This window comes from Sus scrofa, chromosome 5, assembly GCF_054392235.1.
Source record: "Sus scrofa isolate SSC_HxYL_T2T_F1_AM1 chromosome 5, Sscrofa_HxYL_maternal_Yorkshire_Landrace_v2.0, whole genome shotgun sequence".
Taxonomy (NCBI): Eukaryota; Metazoa; Chordata; class Mammalia; order Artiodactyla; family Suidae; genus Sus; species Sus scrofa.
The window spans coordinates 88,845,263-88,869,697 of NC_139387.1; the positions used below are offsets into that span (position 1 = coordinate 88,845,263).

Sequence of the window (24,435 nt, forward strand, 5' to 3'; positions counted from 1 at the left end):
CACTCCACCCTCGGAATCTGCAGTTCTGCCTCTGAGGATATAGAAGGTCAAGTTTATATAAAGCACTTCGTGGATTACCTGACACATTAGCGAGTCTCGGGTTAAGAATGGTCCATACTAAGAGCATTACTGATGTCTTGGAGGACTCAATGCTTTATAGGAACAAATTCACCAGCAACCTGCAAGGACTAGTAGCACTAAGTATAGCATGTCCAGACAACTAAAGGTAAATATTATGATTCCCCAATCAGAAGACTTTAAAAGGCCAAGAACTGTTGTGCTGAGAAGATGCATAACCCCCCCTCCCCAAAAATCAACTAATATTTGCATAGCAGTTTTCCATATGTGAAGCAGTTCCCTGTGGATTAACTCATCTGCTCATCTCAGCAGCCTTATGAGAGAAGTTTCTATTATTGTCTCCACTTGAGGGGAAATAAACTTCAGAGAAGTCCTTGCTTCAGAGCAGATCCCATAATACCAAGTGGCAGTGCTGGGAAGCTCAATATAATTGAAAATGTAGACCATGTCTCTGTCTATTCCTTAAAAGTCTGAACACAGAATTTGTTTTGAAAGTTTAGGAAGCTATAACCTGATGGTCTCAGTTAAGAATGATAATGTGGGAGATTATACAATCATAAAATTTTGCGTGGGGTCCATCAACAATCATCTCTCTTAGTCTTTTCATTTTACAAAAAAAGAAAATCGAGAAAAGAGCAATTATATGACTCTCCTGTAGTCACTTTGAAAATTCATAGCCGTGCCTCTAGTTAAAGATGGCAGATTTAACATATGCTTTACATTATACTCCATCTCCCAAACCACTAAAAAGACAGTAAAGGGAATGATTTGAGAGGCATTAACCCAGAAGGACAAAAAGAATGAGAAGGAAAACAACAACAACAACATTTCGGAAGATAGAAAACAGATGGCTGAATGGTAACTGGCTTAGCAGACCAATGAAACTGAAATTTAAGTTGACAGTAGAGGAAGCCCAGAAGCAACCTGATTTGCACCCAGAAAGGCTCAGAAAGTGGTAGCAAGAAGTGCCTCTGCGAGTGGGCATGCAGCTGAAGCTGACACAGGATTTGCTAAGAGTGTGTTTGAGAAGCAGAAGACTGAAGACTTAACTCTCTGGTGAGGCTGTACCAGAAAGATCCTAGACAGAGGGACGGCAGGCATTACTGATGGTAGGGACATCCTACTGAAAACAGAGATTTATTAAAAGTACACATTCTGAATGGTGAGAATCCCAAGCTCCTGTCTCGCCGTGGCCCCCAGAACACTGCCAGCCATGCTTCTATCCCCTGGGCTGAAGGCTGAATGATTCGGGTTTGGCAACACTGACCCGCCCAACATTAAGACTTAAAGATACCTTCTAATGAAATGGTCCAGCTAGATCAGCTTAGTGACACCTAGAAGGCAACATATCTTATCCATGTGTACAGATTTTTCTTCAGCTGCTTTGTGCTCCTCCCTTAAGATGGCCAGATTTAGCAAATAAAAACTGTGATATTTGCGACATACTTATACTAAAATGTGCTCATTATTTATCAAAAACTTAAATCTCACTGAGCTTTCTGTACCTTATCTGGCGGCCTTATTCTCTCTTAAATAAGAGTTGATAGCTATGAATCACCAACACAAAGCCTCAAGACAAAGACGGTGACTAAAACATACTAACAGGGGAAAAAGAACATAGAAACCAAAAAAAATGCAAAGGAGAAAAAAGAAGTTGGGTTTTATCTTAAAAGCAATGAGAAGGCCCTAAATTATGTTAAGCACTGAGGAGGCCTCATCTCATTTGCAAAGTGTGATCCCTCTCGCTGCTATTTGATCCTTTTGTTTCTTCGATGCTCTGCTTTGAGACGAGCAGTGCGGATATATGGCTCCTTGAGAAAATGAAGCACAGAGACGTTAAGCGGCTGCCTTGTGAACAAGGGTCCAATGGTGAGTGAACACGTGGCAGACCAAGAGCGAGACCTTGGGTTTTCCAACACGGCTTTCTCAGTATGTTGCCTGACACATGATAGGAACTCAAAAAATATTTGCTAAATGAATGTATATCGCACTAGGACATTCTAGCTACTGAGTCCTGGGTTTTTAGGTAAAGAAAAATGTGTGAAATCAGCCACCAGGGGGAGTGTATACTTCCCCCATGTAATAGAAACATTGACCTTGGCAAAGACAACCGGCAAGAAAAAAAAATCTTCAACTGAACAAAGTGCTTTCTCCAGTTTACACCAAAAAAGATTTCATGAAATAGAATTGGCAACATCACAACAGACCCTTTGTTATGTGTCTGAGCCGGCCATCTGTCCATGAGATGCAGCTACGGACAGCCTCCTGACTTAAGAGTTCTCCTGACTTAGTTAAAAAAAAAAAAAAAAAAAGTGATTCCTCCAAAGTAAAGTGTAATGAAATGAAAGCAGCAATATTTCCTGACACGATTCAAACTGTACATGCTGAACAAAAGACTTCTTATTTTTTTCACCCAACCCTGCTGTTTTGAATTTCCTTGAACTTGCTTCAAAATAAAGTTTGGGAAGAAGACAACTCTTTGCCTGCGGCACCGAGGCAGCCCAAGATGGCTGGAGGAGTCCACCTGGGGAAGAGGGCTCCAACGGCCCCAAGGGAGACAGGACTGCCTGTTTCCATTCGGCAGCCAGGGGAAAAGTGTCACACACAAGTGCATCTGGAAACCACACACACACACACACACACAGAGTTAAAAAAAAATGGCTTTAAAAGACTTGGAAGCCATCTGCCAACCACCTTTTTTCCCCATTTAACAAAGACTTGAATTTGTTAACAACTGTTTGACAAAAATTTTCGTAGTTCTCAACCAATTAATGAACCTGGATACAGATACACATGTTGTCAACTTTCACCTGAGGTGAAGGATCAAGGAAATTTTCCAAAAGAGTCTCTTAAAAATAAATCAGCCATCTATAATCAATCACGAGAACTGATTGCAATTCACTATGTGTTAAGATCAGGGTTTAATCCTGTGAGACAAACGAACAAGGGATTGACACATGGTCCCTATCGTCAACAGCCAACTCTTTTTTCGTTAGTTATTAAGGATGTTTTCCAAATATTTTGAAAACAAATTTTCCATATTTTTTCAAATGTAGAGAGCCAAGGAGTTCCCGTTGTAGTGCAGTAGAAATGAATCTGACTACTAATCCATGAAGATGCAGGTTTGATCCCTCGCTTTGCTCAGTGGGTCAGGGATCTGGCATTGCCATGAGCTGTGGTGTAGGTTGCAGATGCGACTCGGATTCCGAGTTGCTGTGGCTGTGGTGTAGGCCGGCAGCTGTAGCTCTGATTTGACCCCTAGCCTGGGAACTTCCATATGCCATGGGTGCAGCCCTAAAAAGACCAAAAAAAAAAAGGGTAGAGAGTCAATATTTAGGTAGTTGACTGAGAATTTTAATTTTTTTTTTTCTGGATGTATAGGGTCATAAAAACACAAAGACCAGCAAGGGGTCCTCTTAAGGCTCTGCGGTGAGGTACAGAACCTTCTGTTATTTGTCCTTCCTGAAGTTCTCCTACAGGCAGAATGTAGGGGACGTGGGGTGGGTGTTGGGAGCCAGCCTAGGGGACTTTGTGCTCAGTACCTTGGATGTCTCGTTATTACAAAGCTTTGGGCATTTAAACAAAAAAAGAAGTACCAATTCCATGACTTCATGGCCTAGAAGCTCCTAGGTACATGACAACTGGATTTTTGTTTTCTTTTTCCATTAACTTATTTAAATAGGAATTCATGATCACTCTAATAAAAGTGTTGGTGAAAGTAGTATTTCTGAACAAAAATTAGCTTGCGGTGAGAATGTTTATATGTGGTGACTAGTTTCTAGCATTTTCCAGTCATTAATTAAAATAAAAAATTAACAGAAGGAAAAAAATCTTTTCAAAAATGTAAGAAATAGATTTTAATGTTTCCTAAAATTATAGCGATTTTTAAATTCAACATTCCATACACACACACACACACACGTATATGTATATATACATCAGGGATGAGTATGTAGAACATACTGAACCAGGTGCTGTGTAAGGTTCTCAAAAAGTCCATGATATAAGCTTTCCCTCCCTGCAAATTCTGAGGAACTGGAGAAGAGAGAAGTCAAGCTCTCAAAATAGGCAAAATTAAGCTGACGACAGTCAGGGGACACAGGGAACCTCAGACTAAGTATTGTGACGACTTAGAGAAGGAAAAGGTCCTACCACATTCGAGCAAATGCGCTCTTGAGGGAGGAGGATAAAAGAAAGACCATAAAGAAAAGAACAGAAATGGGCTATCACTCTGGACATAACCAGGGAATCCTGTCTTCTCATTTGACTAGAAAACATGTTAATTATAGGACAGTACTAGTAAACCTGGAAACATCTTGAGGACCAAAGGATGAACAGCCTTGACTGGCATCCTGAAGGCACCAAAGCTAACTGAGCAGAGAAGCAAAACCATGAAAGACGATGATCAGGAGTGGGCTTCTCGATCAACTTGGCTGTGCTTCACAAGACAAACACAAAAGCAGAACCCCCAAATCAAGGACACGACCACCTAACAGGTGACTGTAGGAGTCCAGGCAAGAAGAGAACTTGTAAACTGGAGCGATGGTATTTGCAATGAAAAGGCAGGGCTAAGAGACAATTCAGAAAACAACCCGACATAAAAAATGAGTTAGACGGAGACAAAGAGTCAAATATTTTTAGTTTGCATGACTAATGTAATATTTGCAGCACTTACAAGAAGAAAGAAGCCAGAAGGCTGAATAGGTTTCAAGGAGAAGAGAGTGATTTGGGTATTGAAAAGCTTGTGCTGAGATGCCAGCAGTACATACAAAGGGAGAAGTCCAGCCGATTGCTGGAATTATGGGTCTGAATCCAGAAGGCAAGGCAGTTCTGGAAGAAAGTTCTGGAGAGGCAAGAAGTGGTCCCCAAGGCCATGGCAGTGGATGACACTCTGGTGAGAGAGACGAGGAGGGAGGGGAGGGGAAGGAGAAGAGAAGGAAAGGGAGCAGAGGGAAAGAATTCCGAGAATGCTTCCCTTTCTCAGCCAAGGAGGAGCCATTTAGGAAACTTGAGAAACTATTCACTGCTGCAGGAGGAGAACTCCTACTATCACAGTGCACAGGAAATGCCTCAAGAAGAAGGGGATGTCAACAGGTCCGACGCCCTGGAGCGGGGAAAGGTGAAGGCAAGACTGAGAAAGGAAGATGAAGCTAGGTTGATCGTTTGAGTACAGGCAAAATAGATATTCCACCAATTGTTAAGACCGTTTTCATGATGTCCTTTGGGCAGAAGTCGGATTGCAAGGGTGTGGGGGATGGCGGGGTTGAGAAAGGGGAGCCCGGCGGTGGAAACTAACTCAGAAATCCTACTGAGGAAGCAAGAGAAAGGACTGGGGGCCTAGTTTATGGGCGTTCAGAGGGTATTTGTGTTGATTTTTCATGCTGGGAAGGACTGCAGGCCCTTCACACAAAACGGGGAAAGGAGCAGTTAGAAAGCATGAGACTGGCCAAGACAGAAGAAATTATCTGCGAGAGACGACCATTCGGTGTTCGGTGACACTTGGTCATCACCCCATGTGGGCACGTTCCATTTGGCATTCCTCAGCCAAAGGAAAGGAAGAGAGTGGATAAGAACAAAGACGAAAGAACAAACCTTTGAGGTAGAGGGGGGTGGGGAGCGGGCAAGATGGATCTTTTTCCTGAACTGGGGGAGAATCAGGTGGGAGGGCGGGGCTGAGGGTTTGAGATTCCAAGAGAAGCATTGATGCCACCCCTCTGGAGGGGTCAGGGGCCCCAGTGGGAGAATAAGGGAGGGATTCAAGGACGGCAAAGCAGCAAAGGATTTTTTTTCTTTCTCAGCTCCTAGACCCTTGGGCTCCTATGCATCCTGACTTTCAGGCCCAGGACTGTTCACCACCAGCCTGCAAAGCCACAGGATTGAAGCTCCGGGCATTAAGACCATGCAACCCAAGACCGCAGTGAGAGGCCTTTCCAGGCCCCTCCTGCGGGAAAAGAGATGCCACAAAGCAGGGCAAAGAAGTACCACTAAAAAATAAGACTGGATCCCAGCCAGCTTCCTACCACCTGTTGTCCCAACACGTCAGAAATGCCTGACCTAATTTCTTGGGAAGAGTGACGTATGTATCGAAATGCATACATCCTAAAAAGCTCCCTGTGAAGGGCAGAGCCCTCAATAATTTGTATTTTGATTGCTTTGAAATATTTTTAAAGTGACCACTTCCAGGGGGTAAGGTACATTGTCCCATTTTGTGGGGAGCTTGATTAAATTCCAAACGTATCAATGTTTCAGGGTGTGCCTGGTGACTCTGATACCTTTGGGCAGGTCTGCCAAGAAAGTGCGAATGTGAGAGGAGCTGAGGCGAAACAAGGAAACTATTCTCCCAGTGGCAGGCTGCAGGGCTGTGCAAGGGACAGCCACGCAGACTTTTGTCTCCCCAGTGAAGAGGAGATTAAAGTGGAATAAATTAGCCGTGTGGGCAAGAGGAGCTGCTACTATCTAACAATGACAGTCTGTGCTCAGTTCAAGGAATGCCAAGCCCTTTCACAGGATCCTGAGGAAGGCACTGGCTAAGCCCATGCCAGGTCCAGAGAGAAGTGTGTCTCCCCAGCCACTTACGACACTGTCACGCTCTGCGCCTTCTCAGCAGCCTTGCCTCCTTTTCCTTCCTGCCCACCCTCTGCCCACACGTCATCCCTACGAAATCTGCCCAGAAGAAAACAAAACTGTACTGAGCATCCTCTTACAGAGGCAACCTGGACATTTGCTTGCTGAGACCACAGTGTGATCAGCACAAAAACTGTACAGTCAAGGGATGGTCAAAAAGATTTAGCGACTGGTTTGGCACAGCTACCAACCAAACAGAAATGATGTGGATATTGCACGAGTATTAGAGGCACACACTTGCCAAGCATTACCTTCTAGCTGCTGGAACATGGACATTTTATCAACTGGAATAGAAGCATTTCAATGTTTAGACAACCAGGACTGTTGAATCATGGTCCTGACTTACCTCCATAGTACAGATTAAAAATGGGGCCACAGAAGTTTTAAATACGCACTCAAAGCCAGAACCATGCATTGATCATAGGATGGGGACCCCTTGCCTCAAACCCCTTTTCCATCCAACCTGCTGGCTCTCTGCCCTCTTTCCTTTGTCATTTTGTGCTGAGAGATGAGACTATGAAGGATGCTGGAGAGGATATGCAAGGGCATGAGAAGATGCTCCCAGGAAACCTCCAAAGCTGCATTAATTAACTCTCTGCCGGTCCCTATAAAAGTCTTCTCAGGAGTTCCCGTCATGGCGCAGTGGAAACAATTCCAACTAGGAACCATGAGGTTGTGGGTTTGATTCCTGGCCTCACTCAGTGGGTTAAGGATCTGGCATTGCCATGAGCTGTGGTGTAGGTTGAGACGTGGCTCGGATCCGGCTTTGCTGTGGCTGTGGCGTAGGCCAGCAGCTGTAGCTCTGATTAGACCCCTAGCCTGGGAACCTCCATATGCATCAGGTGCGAACCCAAAAAACCAAAAAAAAAAAAAAAAGTCTTCTCAATACTGGCAAAACGGGAGGGGAAGGAGTGAGGAAAAACTGACTGAAAAGAAAGCTTATAGCTTCTCTTTTCCCCACAAAGAGGCAAGAACCTTGTTTTTTCTGTTTCTCACGATACCCCCAGAGCCCAGCATGGGGTTGAGGCCCAATACAATTTAGTTGAATGAATTAATAATCATTTCTTCCATTTCTATAACACTTCACATCCTTGTAAAGCACCTTTACGCTTGACCTCGTTGGACCCTCAAAGAGTTCAGCAGGATTATAGGGCAAATGTTGCTATTTCTGTTTACGGATGAAAAAGCTAAGATGCAGAGAGCTAAGATGGTTTGTCTGCATCACAAAACCAACCATGGTGGAGCCAGGATTGGCCTGGCAACTCCTGGTCTGGGGCTCTTTCTCACACATTCCAGCGATTCCTAAATATCAATCAAAGTTAACATATTTGGAAACAAAACGACTCGTACTTTGCAGCCCACCACAGCCTAAGTGACACTGTGAAAGGGCACTGGCACACAGGAAGCCTGTGCAAGGAGCTTTTAGAAAGCATGAGACTGGCCAAGAGAGAAGGAGAGGGAAGACCTGGGCCTCCTCTGCTCTCTCGCTTTCCCCATGCTCACCTCAGTTCACATGGTCACCAGACCCAAGGACGACTCGCACTCCTTTCACGCCTCAGCCACATCATCTGCATAGAGCATCTGGCTTTATCTTTTTGCCTTTTTTTTTTCTTTTCTTTTTTCCTTTTGTCCACACCTGGGCATATGGAAGTTCCCGGGCTGGGGGTCGAATTCAAGCTACAGCTGCAGCAATGCCAGATCCTTAACCCATTGTGCCAGGCCGGGGATCCAACCCATGTCTCCACAGAGACAAGCCAGATCATTAACCTGCTGTGCCACAGCAGGAACGCCTCTCTTTTCATTTTAAAAGTAAATTCCCCCAGGGGATTATTTTTGTGGCCTATACCAACTGGCACACGTCTCCCTTCCTTACTAAGTTCAAACATGACATTTAATGAAGGGGAAAAAATGAACGTCCATCAAACTAACTATGGAGAATATCTACTCACCAACTCCCTCTCCCAGGCCTCCAGAAGCAAAGGAACTAGATGACCTCGGGCAGTTGCCAATTTTTTTCCCTCTTTTACCTATCACAAGGTCTTTATCCAATTGGTTTCTGGATCAGCAGCATCAGCATCACCTGGAAGCTCACGAGAAATGACAAAATCTTGAGTCTTTGACCTACTAGAATCAAAGTCTCTGAGGGAAAGGTTCTGTGCTCTGTGTTTTAAAAGAGCTCCAGGTGACTCTGGTGCCTGTAAACGTTTGATGGCTACTGTCCTATTATATCCAATTATTTTTCTACCTGATCCGGGGAGTCACCTCTTGTTCCCATGGGGTCCTCTGGAACCCTCTGATCACTCAATTCTCTAATTCTTCTTCTCTTCACATGAAATCATCTAGGATAGTCCCATTAACGACAATATTAAGGGCTAGACTAGGAGTAAGGGCTAGACTAGGTGATCTACTGAGACTTTTTTCGAGTCAAGAAGCTCTGACTCTATAGGGGTGTCACAACTAGACAGATGTCCTCAAAAAAGAAGAGTATGACGTGAGCTCAGGGTTTGTCATATATGGCCTTTATTATGTTGAGGTACTTTCCTTCTCTTCCTACTTCCTTGAGTATTTTTATCATAAATTGGTGTTGAATCTTGTCAAATACTTTTTCTGCACCCAATGAGCTAATGCTATGGTTTTTATTCTTCATGTGGTTAATTGCAGTGTGTCACTGATTGATTTGCAGATGCTGAACCTTCCTTCTGACATGACAGCGTTGTTCACGACAGTCAAGATATGGAAGCAGGAGTTCCCATCGTGGCTCAGTGATTAACAAATCCAACTAAGAACCATAAGGTTGTGGGTTCAATCCCTGACCTTGCTCAGTGGGTTAAGGATCTGGCGTTGCTGTGAGCTGTGGTGTAGGTCACAGACGCGGCTCGGATCCCACGTTGTTGTGGCTCTGGCGTAGGCCAGCGGCTACAGCTCTGATTGGACCTCTAGCCTGGGAACCTCCATATGCCGTGGGAGCAGCCCAAGAAATGGCAAAGAAAGACAAAAAAAAAAAAGATATGGAAGCAACCGAAGTACCCATCAATGGATGAAGGGATAAAGAATACGTGACCTCAATAGCCAGGACATGGAAACAACCCAAATGTCCATCAGCAGATGATTGGATTCGGAAGATGTGGTATATATACACAATGGAATACTACCCAGCCATAAAAAAGAATGACATAATGCCATTTGCAGCAACATGGATGGAACTAGAGAATCTCATCCTGAGTGAAATGAGCCAGAAAGACAAAGACAAATACCATATGATATCACTTATAACTGGAATCTAATATCGAGCACAAATGAACATCTCCTCAGAAAAGAAAATCATGGACTTGGAAAACAGACTTGTGGCTGCCTGATGGGAGGGGGAGGGAGTGGGAGGGATCAGGAGCTTGGGCTTATCAGACACAATTTAGAATAGATTTACAAGGAGATCCTGCTGAATAACATTGAGAACTACGTCTAGATACTCATGTTGTAACAGAACAAAGGGTGGGGGGAAAAAATGTAATGTATACATGTAAGAATAACTCGATCCCCTTGCTGTACAGTGGGAAAAAAAAAAAAGAATACGTGACATATATAAGCAATGGAATACTACTCAGACAAACCAAGAGATGAAATCTTGACATTGCAACAACATGGATGAAACGACGGTATTGTGCTAAATAAGCCAGACAAAGACAGAGGCCATCTGACCCCACTCATGTGTAGCATATGAAAAATAAGCCGACAAACACACAAAAAAGTGAACAAACCAAACCAAATGAAAACACGCATGCAGACAGAGAGACTGGAGAAGTGGTTACCAGAGGGGAGGGACAAGGGGAGGGCGAAATGAGCAAAGAGGATCGACTGTGCGGTGACGGCGGGAAAGGAAACCTTTAGTGGTGAGCACATCGCAGGAGACACAGAGCTGGAAACAGAACGTCGCACACATGAAACTTAGGCAACGCTTTAAACCAATACGACCTCAATCAAAAATTAAAGAAATACTAAGAAGGCAAAGGAAGACTTCAGCCTAGTGAGCTTCCTTTTGCTGCAGGCTCCAAGGCTGAAGTGAAGTGAGGACATAGGCCAGCTGCCAACTCTCAGTTGCAGCCCCAGGAGATCTTTGATGTTCTCCCCTTGCAGTCCGGGGTCCCTGTTTTCAAGAATTTATCAGAATGACCCAGACTTAGCAAACTTGCTCTATGTACCTTGGACAAAATATCCGCTGAGTCAATTCTGTGAGGAGTCTCAGACTGTCAGCCTAAAAACCTGTTTATAGTTGACTTCCTCTGGCAAACTGCTATCAGATGCAAAGGAAAAAAATATAGTGTCACCGGTTTGGCATATACTGAATTATTCTCAGCATCTGCATTAGGTAGGTATTATGTCAAGACCAGGTAGCAAATATAAAAAGAAAGAATCCAGTCCCTGCCTCACACCTCCCTCAGCATCCCTGTCCCTTCTTTCCCAAATACCTGCCTCTGAAAAGACCACCTGAGGACTCCAAAGGAGGGGGATTTCTCCACCTCTGGATATTCTAACACAGTTAAGAAAGAAAGAACCTAATTCCTCTTCAGTTGCTGGGCTCTGACATGCTTTCCCTTTTTAAGCTTCTACAATCCACTGCTCATCAGTCCACTTGCCAACCCCAAAGTTAGTGAGCTCCTAACATTTCTGGCTTCAGTTTCCCCCCTCTTCTAGGTTCCTTGAGTTATGAAAGCACAATGAATGAATGGAGAGAGGGTCAAGGAGGCTAAGACAAAAACGTCATAACCTTCACTGAAGACAAGTGAAGGTCCTGGAATTAAGTCATGGCACTGGGGTCTCTAGCCAGAGCTTTGCCACTGGTGAGCTGTCAGATTATGACCCCACTGTGGGTCACTGAAAAACAAGGGGCTTGAGCAAAACAAATCTCTGGGCTGTTTTCCAACGGTTTGATGCTATGAGTGGAAAGACAGGACATAGTTATGTCTTATTCGAGCAAGGTTTGGCGTAGACTTCACCTTGCTTACCTATCTGATCCACTGGTACTGACTGCATGGCATGTGGGAAAGGGCATCCTAATTGACTATAGGGTCTGCTGTGGGCGTGACAAGGAGACATGGGAGGGCCAGGAAGGCACATTCTCAGTGCCTTGTTTCCTTCCTTCCCAGCTCATTCGCAACTAGCAATCAGTCCATGTGTATGTGTTTCATTGTATCCTGGCCACCCAGAATGTAAATTCCAACTCTCAGTTGCAGCCCCAGGAGAGCTTTGATGTTCTCCCCTTGCAGTCCGGGGTCCCTGATACAGAGCCTGTTACCTGATAGGTGTTCGCTGGTATTTTGTGAATAAACGAATGGACCTAAACAGCTTAAGGGCACCCGTAAAGCAGTAGCACAACAGGAGAAGACGACCTTAGCACCTGGATGCAGGTAGAGAACAGCGCCATTCCCTGTGCTCGCTAAGGGTCCTTTGCTGAATCCGATGATTCTTTTCCCTAAGACTGAACATCAGTCTTCAGCTTGATAGAGGAGAGGAGAGCAATGACGAGGGGGGGAATTTTCCTGGGAGTCAGTGAACACTTTTTTTGGATACTGCTTCTTTTTTGAATGTTTTCACTGAGAGTTTGAATAGGAGGCAATTAACTTGAGCAAAGATTCAAAATGGAGTCTAGCTGCTCCTTATTGCTCTGATTTTCCAACCACAGGTGAATTTTCCTTGAGTCTTGAAGACCTCATTCTGCTCCCCTTTACTCTCCGTTTGTGTTGGAGGGTGCACATTATTATAGTTGGGTATTAGGCTTTTCGGAAGGCTGAGAGAGAAGGAGGCTTTCTTGGTAAGCTTGGCTCTGTGGCTTGGCAGTCACACAATAAAATGACTTTATCCCCAAACCAGATGTTCAAGTTGTTTTAATAATATCTTATGATTCCTCCTCTAAATAAAACAAAAACTCACTCTATCAGAATGTTCTCTGGGATTAGAAGGCTGATCTCTGTTATCTGGTTTTACCCACCAGAGGGTAGCACCAAGACAAATTTGGAGTAAATCCCTGGCAAACCTCGAAATTGGTTTGGGATGGACGATTCCCTCTGGATTCTGTGTTAAAGTACCTGGGAACATCAACGTAAGTTTCTAAATGCCTCGTAAAGTTCCTAGGTAGACACTGGTCTCTATTTATTACCAGAAACAGTGTTGGAACATTGAGTAAATCCTCAGGAACCAGGATTTTTCATTTGCATTTTTCTTGCACAATCGGTTTACCTGGAATCTTAATGTGAGCTTTTCCAGTGTACACGAAGTTGAATTCAATGATTGTTGGAGTCTCTTTAACTCAACAATTCTAAGACATATTGTAGGAATAATTTATTGACTTGTCCAGACTTTCCAAATCTGCATCCAGTTGTCCTGCTTGCATCAGCAGTGGCTACCAACTCACTACTGAGGCACATCCCAGAGAGTCAAAAGATGACCCACTCGATCCTTTGGTAGGATTATGGATTTTCTCTTTAATTTCATATTTTCATATAGCATTCTGTACCTTCCTCCCACAGCAATATATCAATTTTGTAATTAGACAATGCTGATGAAGGTCTCAGCCTCCCAGAGTAGCCTCTCATGAATAGGAACCATGTATGTTTTATCACTTCAGCGCTGGAAGAACGCTTACCATAGACAGATCTGCCGTCAATAAACAACTATTGAAAAAATGAATAAATCAGTGGCTTAAATAATGAATGAATAAATATAGCTAGCAATAAGCATTTTTCTTTTTTTGGTAAGACTCTCGAGAAGTTGGAAGTGAATTGCATTTTTTTCCTTAATTAAACAAATATTTGTTGAGCAACAGGCTCTAGGCACTGAGAGATATAAATGTGTGCCTTTAAGGAACTCACAGACCCAGGGGGAAAGAGACAAGAAATTAGACTATTGTTGACGGATGCCACATGAAAAATAAGAGCAGAGGGTTTTGTGGAAATACAGAAAGCAACATCTGGCTAAGCCTGGAAGAGATCAAGGATGACCTTCCAGAGGGGGTGATGCCAAGTCTTGAAGAGCAGGTGAGGGAAAGTCAGTTCAAGAAATGTTTCTGACCACAGATCTTCAACACAAGAGGTGAAGTGTTTTGATCCCTCCTTGAGCATAAGCCTCCTGCAGGGCCAACAGCCAAAGAGGAAAAAGAATTAGCAGAGAGGTTAAGAGTAAAATCTCTGGAGGCAGATTGTCTGGGAAGGAATCCTGCTTCTACCCCAACCCTATTCTGTGTGACCTTGAGCAAGTTACTTAAACTCTTAGTGTCTCAGTTTATTCATTTCAGAATGAAAAGAATCATAGTATCAGCCTCATGGGATTGCATGAGGAACAAATGAAATGAAACATGCAAAGCACTTAGAATAAGCCCTGACACACGGAAAAAGACCAAAGAGCTATTACTTATTATTACCATTGTCACTGCTGTTGAATACTCCCCAGATGTGGTACATGCTGAGGGCACGGCTGGGGACAATGAATCAGGGAAGGACCACACGGATTAAAAAAAAAAAAGTTTCAACTGTGCTTAATAATGACCACTAATGTTGGCTCACCCACCAATACTCCTTGGGATGGTTGTGATATCGCTGATTGTCTAGAGAACAAAATAGAAAATCTATGGATCGCAACACATCTCTTCAAACCTGCCTCCTCGTTGCCTGGAACAAACTGGGACGTTAAATCATCGTCATTATCATCTGTATAGACATATGAAGACCCAGCCACCTTTGCACATGAAACACCATTGGTCAAATCTATTTAATCAGTCTTTCTTTATTGAGCAACTCCCATACGCATGCGGGTCCAAGATGACTGTGACTGGATCCCTGTCTGCGGAACTCAGAGTCTCCTGAGGCAGAGGAAGTGGACGACAATCAGTGTGCTGAACGCCAGAGGGGACGTCCACACGAGGGGCCCTGCGCGCAGAGGAAAGGGCCAGATGTCCACCCAGGAGGCAGGAGAGTGTCCACAGAAGGTGAGTCAGGGACGTGAGGAGCAAATGTGGGAAAGGTAAGCCCTCTCAGACTCACTCTGCTATACCCACTAGGCCACGGAAGGTACCCTGTCGCAAGGATGCTCAGGAAATCGCTCGAATGGCCCTGATGGATGAATAAAGCGGCTGGGTTTTCCTACTGCCCATTCTTCCCCATCCCCTCCGCCCAGCGACATCTTCCCACACAGTCTCTTCAACCCCAGGGGGAACCTCCATTGCATTACTCATCCCTTTCACTGCCCGGGCTGTTGCAAACCTCTCAAAAGCCTCCTCTACGATTGCTCAACAAACACAGGTGTCCTGGGTGAAGCCGAGAGCATTTAAATCATGAGCAAAGCCTGACACAAATGAGCATCTCCCACTAATTTTTCACTGGAGAATGGGAAGTGCCGAACCAGGGGAGGACAGTGTGTGCTCTGTGGTCACTGGAACAACTGTGCCATGTCCCACCTGGCCACTTCCCCTGAGCCCCCCGCAGGGAAGAGCGTCAGGTCGGTGAGTTTCACGTCTGTGCACACGGACACAAAACATACGCTCCCCCTGGTGCCGAGAGAGCTGAGCCCAGCACGTCCTGTGTCGCTTCACCAGCGCATCAGAAAAGAAAGGAGACCCTGAAGGACTCTAGGAAAAGGGGACCTCCAAACCATCCCACAGCTGCAGGCAATGTAACGCTTCGCTCAGGGCCAGAGGCTACATCCTGTCCAATCCATCCTTGCGCTCGGCATCAGCCCCATCCCCTTCCATCCGTTCTGCACCCAGATTTTATTCTCAGCACTAGACAGCCAACGGTCTAAAAGGTCTTCCAAACAAAATCACATTTTCTTCTCTTTTCATCCCCAGAGCATGGCGTATTCAAACCATGTGGCAACTTCACTCCTCATAAATCAATTGTTTAATTGACGGAAGAGGAGATGTGCACAGAGGCTCCCAAAACTCAAAATTTCCTATGACCTGTCTTTCCCAAATGCCCAGAAGACCTTGGTAGTCTATTGTTTTCCCAGGACCTTTGCAACTACCAAGGTCTGGAGGCGGGTCAAGTGCCGGCACTCCAATTTTCTCCCCATTTCTCTGGTCTGAGCAGACAAGAGTATCATTAGGGATTTGTGGCCAAGTATAATCTGTGTGGCCTCTTCACATGAGGATCAGATGGAATGTTTGGATGATTCTTTTTTTCTTATCCATAGATTGCCCACAATGCTCTGCAGGGAACTCTCCAATTTTTGGAGTAAAACAAAACAAAACACAAAAACCTTTCAGATATTTGAGGAAGCATTTTAGAAAGTGCTAGGGGAATAGTAAGTGGTAAGAGTATAGAAAAAAAGGAAGGGAGGAAGGAAGACAGTTGAAGCTGCAAGAAAAGGGGGAGGACAGAACAAGAATGAAAGAATGCTGTATCCAGAAACGTCTTCCATTTAGATGCACTTCTAAGTTCACAGAGTCGGTGGTCGACATCTGTGCACTGACATCTGTAGAATCTTTTAGAAGGTCATGCAGTAATCAGGTCTCTAAGAAGTGAGAGACACCACGTTTCAGGGAGAGCTGCGCTATTTTATAATCAGAAAATATGGGTGGTTGTTTCAGTTCTGCCAATCAAGCCAGTGATCCCAGGCACATCTTCACCTGACTGGCCTCAGATGCATATCTTGTGTTCAACTCAAATTCAATCACATTTTACCGCCTCCTCTGTGCCTACTAGTCCTCGTCACCGTAGTCCTCCTCCTGGGGGGCTTCCTCCTGGGGGGGCTACAACAGCATCGGGAAGGACGGGAAAGACCATCAGCCCAGAGTCCCTGATGCTGAACCACATGAGAATTGCCTGGGCAGTAGGCAGCTTTTAACACTACCAACGCTTGGACCTCACTCCAGCTCTGTATGGTTAAATGGCCATCTCTGGAGGCTGGCCCCGGACACCATATTTTTAAAAATCCCTAATGATTCTAATAAGCCTGCCTGGGCTGAGAATCACTATTCTATTCCCAGTCTCTGGGACATCATTTATTCATATCATCAAAAGATACTCCTGAGTGCCTACAGGGTACCAGGAACCGTGCTGGGTATTTGGCAGGGAACATGACAATGTCCTGACCCCTTTTACATTACCTGGAGATGGGGGGAGACCATATACCAACAATAAATAAACCACACAGATTCCAGAGTGATGTGTGCTGTACAGACTACTGCAAGGCGATGTCAAAGAAAGTAAACGCAGGGGTATCTACGTGTACTCTGAATTCCATTACACTCCCTGCATGGTCAGAGAAGGTTGCTGTAGACTGAACTGTGGACTGAATGAGAAAAGAATCCTGCCACAAGAGCTAAGAAAAGAGCACTCCCAGGCAGAGGAGCAGTGCGTGCACAGGCCCTGGGGTACATGGCCAAGAGACTGAAAGGCCAGCACTGCTGGAACAAAGTCCTTCAGTAAAACAGGGATGGTGACACCTGCCCCAAATTATCACATTGTTATGTTGCAAAGATACATGAGGCATCAGCAAGCATTTGGGAGGGGAAAGCCCAATCAAAATACCAGGGGTGTGCTGTTTCTTGTTGCTACACCATTCTAATGTAACTTGGTGGCCCAGATTCCAGATGACATCCCATGACATCCTATGACTTAGCTGTAGGACCCAATCATGGCACCATGATGCAACTGCAGAATCCAGGCTTGGACTTTCCTGGTAAGTTCTGGATAGATCTTGCATGGATGCAACTATATGCTAGAAATCTGTGATAAAAACACTGAGATAGATTTCCATTTACTGTCTCTACTCTCCTGACTCAAGAGACAAAGTTCAAAGTAGAAACTGCAAGTCTGTCAAATGCACCAAAGCAAGATGACCTACCATGCACCTGATTGGGTAACACCTTCCCCAGATGGCCTTCTCCCAGGGCACCTTTTGCAACATATGCTGTTATACCTTCACCCGGCAATGGAAATAGAGACAGTTCAATCACACGACCACTTTCTCCTACCCCTGAGAAAGGTACTTTCGAAAAAGGAGGTTAATTTTTTAGCTAAAATTTGTTTCATTTATGTTTTTCATAACCTTTAATTACCCACGTAATATATGCTTGCAGTTTCCTTATTATCAAACCAAAATATAGAAAAAGTGTCTTTGAACACTACCTGGTAGCCAAAAGAAATTATCATTAACAGAGAGTTTCTGTGCACTTGTATACCCATATGTGTTGTGACATGAAAAAGGTGCAGAATTTCTTTTCTTTTTCTATAAATGGCATCACAGGAGTTTCCGTCGTAGCTCAGTGGAAACAAATCTGATGGGGACCCATGAGGGCGCAGCTTTAATCTCCGGCCTCGCTCAGTGGGTTAAGGATCCGGCGTTGTCGTGAGCTATGGTATAGTTTGCAGAAGTGGTTCGGATCTGGTATGGCTGAGGCTGTGGTGTAGGCCAGTGGCTACAGCTCCGATTGGACCCCTAGCCTGGGAACCTCCATATGCTGCTACATATATGGCTGTTAGTAGAGAAATGGTTTAATACACGGTGATACACTCAAGTTATGAGATTCTATGCAGCTTTTTCCATGAATGATGTAATGTTAAACGCACAATGAAAGCTTCAGGAGGCATTGCTGAATTTCCTTAAATTTGGGGGGGCTTGATGTTATAGTCATATCTCAAGACTCAGAGAGGTGCGGTCAGTTATATATAACAAGCTGAAGTAGCTGCAGATGGGAATAGGAACAGGCTTCAGACTTTTCAAAGAGATGAAGTGGGGAGACACAGTGAGAGAGAAGGTTCGTTGTGGCAGGCCGGGAATGGCATCCACAGCTCTAGGGAAACTGTGCCATGGTTCAGGCAAATGAGGAGCAATCAAGGAAGAGCAAGGAAGATGAGTTCTAGAACGTGGATGAAGCCCAGAGACACAGAATTCAAAGCAGATGCTGCTCTATATCCAGACAATACTATACTTTTGTTGATAGTATTTACAGTAAATTTATAATAATAATGTATAATACTATAAAAGACATATGTACCCCTATGTTCATAGCAGCATTATTCCCAACAGCCAAGACATATACATATATGTAAATCATATACACAATAATATATAAATATATATGGCACAGTGTGTGAATATATATGTACACATACAAACACACACACCATGGAATACTACTCAGCCATTAAAAATAACAAAATAATACCATTTGTAGCAGATGGACAGACCTAGAGATTATCACACGAAGTGAAGTGAAAGAGAAAAATATACCATGTGATATTATCTACATGCGGAATCTCAAATACAACACAAATGAACATACCTATGAAAGAGAAACAGATTCACATACGTAAAGAATAGACTTGTGGTTGCCAAGCAGGGGTGGGGGATAAGGAAGGGAAGGACTGGGAGTTTGTGATTAGGAGAAGCAACTGGTGTATACAGGACGGATAAACAACAAGCTCCCAGGGTACAGCACAGGCAACTATATTCAGTATCCTGTGACAAACCATAATGGAAAAGAATATGAAAAAGAATGTGTGTGTGTGTATATATATATATAAATGAATCACTTTGCTGTATAGCAAAAATTAACACAACACTGTAAATCAACTATACTTCCATAAAATTAAAAGAAGAAGAGATGCTTCTCTGACATGCTTAGCAATGGGCACCTCTGTTAGGGGTAGCCGGGCTCCAAAGGCTAGGCTGGAACTCAAGGTCAGGACAGCAAGTCCTCAGCGGGAGGGTAGGAAGAGCAAGACACGGCCTGCACCATCCATTGTTTCATTTATCTGTGTATCTATGTATTTATCATCAGACCTCTCCTATGTGTTAGGCACTGTTCCAGGTGCTGCAGATACAGCTCTTTATCCAACCACAGTTCCTGCCCTGTTATAAACACATAAAAAGATCTTTTCCGAGAGTGATAAATGAATAAGGACTTAGAGAGGGTCAAGTGCAGACTGTGCAAGGGTCAAAGAGGGCCTTTCTGAGGAAGAGATATTGCGACAGAGACCGAGGTGAAGTGAGGCATAAGCAAATCTGAGAAGAAACAGAATACTTAAAAATAGGAAACTCCAATGCAACTGGAAAGAGATGGCTTACTTCAGTCCTCCTTGCTTCATTCATCCATCCATTTGTCAAGTATTTGGCAAGGGCCCACTATGCAAAATACTCTGCTAGGACTCGGGATACAAGGACAGATGAGGCAGATAGGGCCCTGCCCTCCTGGAGCTAGTCTGCAGAAGAGAATGAAACAAAAGGCATAAGAATAAGAAACATTGTATGCGAAGGCCAAAGGCATAAAAGAGCCCAAGTGAGGACCTGCAAGAAGACCGCTGTGACTGGGGTCTGGCAGGGTGGGTAGGGCTGGGAGACTGACGCTGGGGGCTGGACGGGCTGGCTAAAGTAGCATCTTGCAAGATCATATACATTGGAATGAGGCGTTTGCATACATTCCAAACACAATGAAGAGACACTGAAGGCTTCAGGCAGAAGATGGGAAGAAGGGATGACATGATCCAGTCTCTATTTTAAGTCGATCATTCCTATTAAACATAGAGAATGGCTGGAAATACGGCAGCAGGGACAGGAGTTGTTGGAACAGTCGGGACCACTGTGATGCTGGTGGAGACAAAAAGAAGATGGCATATTTAAGAGACACCTGAGAGGGAGTTCCCACCATGGCATAGTGGGTTGAGGCTCCAATGGTGCCATAGCTGGAGGTGCAGCTGCAGCTTGTAGGCTGCAGCTTTGTCTCAGATTTTATCCCTGCTCCAGGAACTTCCATATGCCACAAGTGCAGCCAAAAAGAAAGAGCGAGGGTGAGACACCTCAGAGATGGAATCCAAGGCCTTGAAGATAGGTTGGAGTAAAGAAAACTGGTTGACTCTGAGAAGAGTGTTTGACAGAGGAGCTGGGTGGATGCATGTTCCATATCTCAAATGGACAAGGTTGGGGAACTCAACTGACTGACACACATCTCACCGGTTTCTCTGAATTACACCTACACCCTTTTAAACGGTCCCTTTTGCTGCCCACTACATCCCACATCCCTTTCTGATATTTTTAAAGTTAATTTTATGTACATTTACATGGCTCAAGAACTTAAACGATATGTCTTACAGAATAAAGTATACATCGAGAAGTCTAGCTCCTACCCTGTCTCCATCTGTTATCGTCCCAGCTCATCATTTTTGGACATCCACTTATATCTGCTTTTCCTGTGCAACAAGCTTAGTGGCTTAAGACAATAATTTAGCTTGTGATTCTGTTGTGAGCTCAACAGTTCTTCTGGTCTGGGTGATCTTGGTGGAACTCTCCCAAGTACACGCCATACATCTGGGATCAGCTGGCCACTCGGCTAGAAGGTGGTGATCTAGGTTGGTGTGGTGGCTACACTGCATTTGCTTAGCCCAACTGCAAGAACATTTCCTAGAATCCCCTTCCCTGTGCAATTCTGGATTGGGGTGGACAAGATAGGATATCGGCATGCTATCTGGAGGGTAGAAGTGAAGTGGTAGCCATTATGCTTGGAATGCTGGTGCAGAGTCCCAGGCACCCACGTGGCCCAGGCACTTGGTCACTGATCCATAGGCTCACCCTTTTGCCGTGGGACAGCAGCAAGACCCACAGCTCCTACAGCTCCCATGAATTCCCCCCACCGCCACTTTTGCTTCCCTGAGTCCTGGGCCAGGCACATGTATGGCTCCATAAAAAAGGGATTAGATGGAACGGAAAACAGACACAGTTTCCAGTTTGGCCTCCGTCTCTCTTGCTTTGTGTTCATGTTTTCTTTTTAAAAATCTGCCTTGCTGACCTTGAGTGACTTCAGGAGTAGCACAGATACAAAAGCAGCAGACCTTTATAGACTTCTTAACCAAAGACTTACTTTTTTTTGTAGTCTCTGGCTAATGACTCTGAACTATGTAAGATCTAATGCCTACAATAGGTTCCTAACTCCATACCACTCTGCAGCCAGTATGCTGCTGGCTAGGGTAGGGGCTGGGAAGCGAGGGAGGCGGCTGGGTCACATGTCTCGCATCGCCCATCAGCTTCGCCACCTGGCACTGAGCAGACTAGAAGAGCAGCCAGAGAAGGCAGTTCTCAAATTCGGCCTGCTTCATACTGGCCAAAGCAAATTACATGGACATGCCCTGGGACTGTGCGGAAGGCACTGCCCAAAGAGAGTGAAGAGAAGTGTGAGCAGATGAGGCTGTCACTGCAAACAGTATGTCGCAGCGTTTAGCAGATTTTTCCTGTATCCCTTCAGCATTTCTTTACGGGAACACAAGCAAATATAAACACCTACTTTACTTTCCCCCTTTTTCTCAGGTGAAAGACAGTACACCATATATATGCTATATATATGCTTAGAATTAGTCTCTTTTTTTTCTTTTTTGTCTTTTGTCTTTTTAGGGCTACACCTGCAGCATATGGAGGTTCCCAGGCCAGGGGCCAAATCGGTGCTATAGCTACAGCCTACACCACAGCCACAGCAAAATGGGAGAGTAGCTGTGTCTGTGACCTACGCCATAGCTCATGGCAATGCTGGCTGGATCCTCAACCCATGGAGCAAGGCCAGGGATCGAACCCACACCCTCATGGATACTAGTAAGGTTCGATACTAGTTGGGTTCATCAACAATTGAGCCACGACGGGAACTCCAAAATTTGCCTTTTTAAACTTAACATATTTTAGCAGCATCTAGTTTTCGATTCTTTTATAAAACCGCGTTGTGTTTCTCTGCATGAATGTGCTGTAGTTTACTGAATTGGTACCCCGTGTGTGGACACCTTTGCTAGAAGAATAAACCTGTACCTGTGCTGTTTTCTTCATGCTGTTGCCTTTTTAATTTAGCATATTTTATAGTTTCCTTCATAGACTGTTTTATAGAGCTGAGATTGCTCCCTTGTCCTGTAGCTGTCATGTGAGTGTCATGGAGTCTGGGTATCCAGTTTCGCTCTTGATGCTGAGCACTGGGAAGGACATCTATGGACTATCCTTAGCAAAGGCGTTCTCAAATTTTAATCCACAAAACATTCACCTGAAAGGCTACATAAAAATTCATACTACCAGATCCCAGTCCTCAGATCCTCTGAGAAATCATTCCAGAGTGAAGCTTAGTATCTCTATTTCATTTTTTCCTCTTTTAAAAAAATTTTAGTTTTATTGGACTATTGCTGATTTATAAGGTTGTATTTGTTTCAGGTGTACAGCAAAGTGAATCAGTCATACATATAAATATATCCATTTTTTTTTCCCATACAGGTTATTGCAAACTATTGAGTAGATTTCCCTGTGTGGTACAGGAGGCTCTTGCTAATCATCTACTTTATGCGCAGTGTGTATATCCTACGCCCACCCTCCCGGTTCTTCCCTTCCCGCAACAGTTTCACCTATGGTAATTACAAGATTAGCTCTGAAAACTGTGAGTCTGTTTCTGTTTTATAAATGAGTTCTTTTGTATCATTTTTATTAGATTATACATATAAGTGATATCATATGATATTTGTCTTTGTCTGACTTACTCCACTCAGAATGGTTGTCTCTAGGTCTGTCCATGTTGCTGCAAATGCCATTATTTCATTCCTTTTTATGGCTAAGTAATATTCCATTGTGGATGTGTACCACATCTTCTTTATCCATTCCTCTGCTGATCGACGTTTAGGTTGTTTCCATGTCTTGGCTCTTGTGAATAGTGCTGCAATGAACACTAGGGTGCATGTATCTTTTTGAATACAGATAGATGCCCAGGAATGGGATTACTGGATCATATGGTAGCTATATTCTAAACAAGCACCCTAGTTCCTTAGGAAGCAGGTTATAAGTATGCCACACACACAGAAGTAGGTTTTTAAATATAGGTTACCTGGAACTATAGCTTAGCAAGCATCCCAAAGGCTCACAAGAGGAAGATACATTCTTTGGAAAAAAAACAACCCACTACTTAAGGCAAATGTTCCTTTGCTGATTCAATCGTCCTGTCTCTCTCAATAACGCCCACCCCCCGAATGTGTATTATGGGGTGAGAATTGTTTCAGTGATGCAGAATTAGGTAAGGGTGATTGTGAAAGGTTGTTTAATTAAGAAAGAAGCCCAACCTAAGTACAAGATGGCTGTGAGATGCCAAGAAGTAGCCTGAGTTCACCGGAGTCTTGAAGACCCAAAGCAGACTGGGCTCTCTTGCCTGTGTTTCCCCAGCTTCTCCAGGAAATCGACACTAGGGGCTGAGCAAAGTAGACTGAAGTAGTGCCTGACAACAAGACGCTAAGCACAAAGTCCAAAACAAAATGCAGAGGGAGAAATGAGATCCAGGAATAAGGCAGGGGCTCTGTTATCCCACCAAGGGCTTTCAAATAGAGTTGGACAGGCTTCTTGCGACCACCCACGGGACCTGGCTCTCTGTTTCATACTTAGTCCATCGTCTATTAAATAATAATTACCAAAGAATAATTCCTTCCTTGTGCACTCTTACAAAGCAAAGCTCCCTTCCCCTGAAACACATCTCCCATCTTTTTTAGGGCAGTAAATTGATTCTTCTGTTTCTGTCTAGGAGACTGAACGTTCCATGGAAGTAGGAACACGTCTGAATTTTGCTTCTACTGCTTATCAGGCTAACTCACTGGTGTTCCTACCAAATACAAAACAAGGCACAAACCAGAGGTTGTGTCTAGATATGAATGTGCTTCAGTGCTTAGGTGGGAGACAGGCAACCATGTTTGAACCATACAGAACCAGAAAGTAGTCTGCTGAAAGCTTCTCTAATCATCACATAGA

General features: G+C 44.2%; 1 protein-coding gene across 13 annotated transcripts in view; it reads right to left on the reverse strand.

Moving 5' to 3' along the window:
* Positions 1-24,435, reverse strand: part of LOC110260784 (uncharacterized) — a 566,816-nt gene that overhangs the window by 143,764 nt on the left and 398,617 nt on the right. For 8 of the 13 annotated variants that reach the window (XR_014804182.1, XR_014804183.1, XR_014804181.1 and 5 more), the window contains one exon: positions 19,762-19,895. The exons of the other annotated variants lie outside the window; for them this stretch is intronic. The gene's annotated coding sequence lies outside the window, so the exon portion shown is untranslated. The remainder of the gene's footprint in view (positions 1-19,761; positions 19,896-24,435) is intronic. 13 annotated transcript variants of the gene reach the window in all.